Here is a 4,597-nt window from a genome sequence, read left to right as displayed (position 1 = left end):
CAGTTTCCCACCAGTTTGTCTCTTGGTTACTCATTTGATTTTTCATTCTGTTCAGCTGTTGCCTAATTAGTTCACTTTGTTTGTTCCCTGCATATAAGTTCCCTTATTTCATTAGTTTGTTGTCTCATCTTGTCAGTGTATACTTGTTGTGCTCCTGCTTTCATCTGTGTTTGCCCTATGGATTAAAGACTTGTTTTGTGATGCCTCTTCTTTGTTGTGTGATTATATACAGCCAGAACATGACAACTAGAGTAAGTACTTAGTCAAAATACTCAAGAAAGTATAAGATTTCGGATGCAGCCATGTATTAGTTTTCCGTACACCCCCTGTGGTAAATGGGACAAATTGCATCATAAGCGGAAGAGCTGTGGCAATGAGTAGTGGGAAAAGAGAAACTATCTTTTGTCTTCAAGTATTCACTTTTTTGTCACAACAAAGATATGTCTTGTTACAGGGTGATACAGGGTGATATGGCCAGCAGCCATATCACCCTGTAGCCCAAGACTGGTTGCCCACTGAAGCTAAGCAGGGCTGAGCCTGGTTAGTACCTGGATGGGAGACCTCCTGGGAAAACTAGGTTGCTGCTGGAAGAGGTGTTAGTGAGGCCAGCAGAGGGTGCTCACCCTGTGGTCTGTGTGGGTCCTAACACCCCAGTATAGTGATGGGGACACTATACTGACAAAAAGCACCGTCCTCCGGATGAGACGTTAAACCGAGGTTCTGACTCTCTGTGGTCATTAAAAATCCCAGGATGTCCTTCGAAAAGAGTAGGGGTGTAACCCCGACATCCTGGCCAAACTTGCCCATTGGCCTCTGTCCATCATGGCCTCCTAATCATCCCTATACACTGATTGGCTTCCTCACTCTGTCTCCTCTCTACCAATAAGCTGGTGTGTGGTGGGCGTACTGGCCCAATATGGCTGCCGTCGCATCATCCAGGTGGATGCTGCACATTGGTGGTGGTTGAGGAGATTCCCCCTTCAATATGTAAAGCACTTTGAGTGCCCAGAAAAGCGCTATATAAATGTAAGGATTATTATTATTATTATTATTGTTCAAGCATCATAGGATGATAGCCTTCTGAGGTGGACATTTTGAACACATCAGTGTCCTATTTTTGTTCAAAAACAAATTGTCAACACAATTTAGTTGGTCTAGGTCAAATTAATTTACTCGATAGTGTTTAACTTTATTACATTTGTCAAACTTAATTTTCTTATGTTGATCCAAACTTTACTGAGGTTTAATTAATTTTCTTACATGTAAACATGCAGTTTAATTCATCATTATACACACTGTGATGAAGAAATAATAAAAGACTGGTGTCAGCACTGACATAGATCATTGAGTGTCCATAGCCTGAGCACAAGCGCCACTCTTCAAAATTCAAAACATTAAAGAAACTCCTCTAAATGCTCAACATAACTAAACTTTAAATACTAATATATCTTTCCCTTTACTGAAAAACACATAAAATAACACTTAAAGGATTAGTTGACTTTAAAATGAAAGTTATAAAGGCTAATAAAGGCCTTCTGAAGCGAAGCCTTCTGATTTTAGTAACTAGCAAAAATCGTGTTACTTTAGCTCAATTTAATGAATTAAACTGAACAAGTAATTTTTCAATGTATTATACAGGGGGTTGGAAAATGAAATGGAAACACCTGGTTTTAAGGCAGGAACACACCAAGCTGACAAACTAGTGGCGATGAAAGCAGACTGCGGGGTTGGCTCACGTTGGCAGCGTCTGGGTCCAAACTTGCCTTGACACACCAAACTGATGCTTGACGGCCAAGTAGCACGTCTGTTCTGCGCCTGCGTAAGTACCAGCAGGTGGCAGTAGCTAAACAGCCAATCAGAATGATCAGATGGTCGAATGTCCCAAAAAAAGCCGACGAGGACCAACTTCAGCAAACGGTGCAGAACACATTGAGAAAACTTAGTCGGCCGATGAACAAAAACTGCCCGACGGCCGACCGTCCGCTTGGTATGTTCCTACCACAATAATTTATTAGTGTGGTGTACGGCCTCTTTTTGCAGCCAATGAGACATGAAAGTTCTGGACAGTGTCCTGAGGGATTTTGAGGCATTCCTCTTCTAGAACAGTGTCCAAGTCATTATTTGATGCTGGTGGAGGAAATTGTTTCCTGACTTGCTCCTCCAAAACACCCCAAAGTGGTGCAAAAAATATTTAGATCTGGTGACTGTTGGGAGATGTTCAACTTTACTTTAATGTTCATCAAATTATTCTGTCACAAGTCTTGCTGTGTATGGAACCTCCTTCAGGGTACAATGTTTGAACCATTAGGTGTGCATGGTCCTCCAGAATGGATCGGTTGTTCTTGGCAGTGACGCACCCTTCAAGAACAGTAGGGAATGCCATGCCAAACCATCACTGATCCACCCCCATGCTTCACGCTGCAGTGTTCTGTTGCGTAACAGTCTGGGTGTTAAGCCTCTTTGAGGCTTCTCCACACCATAACTCCCACGGATGTGGGAAAGACAGTGAAGGTGGATTCATGCAGAGAACAATACGTTTCACTTTGTCCACAGCCCAAGATTTGCATTGGCACCAATGAAACCGATATTTGGCAGTGGCACGAATGACCAAAGGTTTGGCTATAGCAGCTCAACCTTGAATATTGAGTCTATGGAGCTTCAGATGAACAGTTTTGATAGAAACAGGAGAGTGGAAGTGCACATTTAATTCTACAGTGAGTTGGGAAGCTGGGGTTTTATGTTTTTTGGAAACAATCTGTGTTAGTACCTGGACATCCCTTACAGACAGCTTCCTCTTGCTTCGACAGTTGCTCCTGCTGGATGTTGTTTATCCTATGTGGTGATATGCCATTAACCTGGATACCATAGCTCTCGATACACCACAAAGACATGCTGTCCTGGGGCCTGTACCATGATGGTAGTTGAACAAACTCAGGGTTATAGGATTAGTTTCGAGTTGACAAAACCAAACCACTCCAATCTGGCTTTGTTGGTACCATAATGCTGATCATCAACTTTCTCTGTCAACTCAGGCTTTGATCCTGAGTTCGTGGAGCGCGTGCACATGAATGCGTGACATCAGTGGTAAACAGCCAATCACTTTCACTTCTGGCGCGTCCTCTCGCCAGTGCAATTCAAAATTATTTTGCAGTAGGTTAAGAGATTGAAGAAAATTAAGTATTTAAACTTTAAGCTTTAAACTGATGAAAATACTTATACTATATAAACGAACTTCACAAATTTCTTGCTCTATCAGTGCAAGTGAAACTTGTTAAGTTAGTTTATATAGTTGATAATATAAAGCGATAGACACTCAAACATGTAAGGTCACATCATATTTAAAGTTTATTTTCAGCTTATTTATATTATATGATCTGTATATATTAATATTCATTAAAACTAAATGCTTAATAATAACTGCTAAACAAAAATTGATTGTGTGTATTGGATTAATAATAATGTATATCATATAATAATTATATAAATCATAAAATAATTCTAAGTAATAATCATTAAAGCCAGACAATTTCATTGTTAATTTATTTCTCTTTTTTTGCATTTGGAGGAAGAGAAACTGGGGGGGTGACTTTATTGCACTGGATGTGTCAGTGTCAGTTTGCTCACATCTGATTGGCCCAATTTTAGTTTGAGATCTCTGAACCAGAACATAACCTGCCCTGGAGCAGGTTAGCCATGGAGCGTAAGTTACTATGGCGTTGAACACACCGCTAAAAGCCAAGGCACTTTCATGGTACCTAAAACTCAGGATTGGCGCAAACTAATCTGAAACTTACCTGGCTAGCCAGTTAATCCACCTTCATAGATGCGCCAGTGGGTCATGCACCAACAACTTGTCCTCTTTTCAACTCTGATATGTCTCCCATTATGTTGTGTGGATTGCAATATTCTGTGTACAGCTGTGCTATTGCTTTTCTAATTCAACCTTCACATCACTCTTACTGATGTAATGTAAAATCAGTGAATATTGGCCACCAGGCCAAGCATATAGGCGTGAAACCTCCAACACTATATTGGCCAGTGTTTCAGTTTCATTGTCCAACCACTATTGTTGATAAATTGACCAGGGAAATATTCTTTCTCTTGCAATATCAAAATGGTGTTTAATGGTATCTATGAAATTTAATTTGAAATCATATGAAAACATATAGTTTTTGTATTTTGTTTGTACCCCTAATTATATAACTGAGAAATGTAAATAACCAATATGCATGATGGGGACACTGAAATGTTCTGCATAGTAGAAATGATGTTGCGTAGCCAATGCCACAAGAGCATTCATTTTGTTAAAAGACAATTCCTATTTTGTAGCAGTTTATGTATACATAAATCATTTTTACAATTTCCATTTTATTTCAATAATGTTTTAAAAATTGTTGGAGCCTATGTTGTTGTAAAGTTACACCAATTGAAGACAGAACAATCACTAACCACTACACATACTGATGAAGCAGGTCGACCTAATTAAAGGGAATTGCCATTTTGTGGTGTGATTCTAATATAAGGCAAGTGGGAAGGTTTTACTGATGCCATTAAACGAAGTCATCAGCGGAAAAAATGATTGAACTAGTTTACTCAT

The 4,597-nt window shown here is 39.7% G+C and overlaps 1 pseudogene; it reads left to right on the top strand.

The window, feature by feature from the left end:
* The first annotated feature begins 473 nt into the window (after nucleotides 1-473).
* On the top strand, nucleotides 474-590 carry LOC137002281 (5S ribosomal RNA; annotated as a pseudogene).
* Nucleotides 591-4,597: the final 4,007 nt, after the last annotated feature.

The sequence above is a fragment of the Chanodichthys erythropterus genome, chromosome 15, assembly GCF_024489055.1.
Source record: "Chanodichthys erythropterus isolate Z2021 chromosome 15, ASM2448905v1, whole genome shotgun sequence".
In the NCBI taxonomy this organism is placed as follows: domain Eukaryota; kingdom Metazoa; phylum Chordata; class Actinopteri; order Cypriniformes; family Xenocyprididae; genus Chanodichthys; species Chanodichthys erythropterus.
Note: the sequence above shows the minus strand (reverse complement) of the source record. Positions and strands in the feature narration are given on the sequence as shown.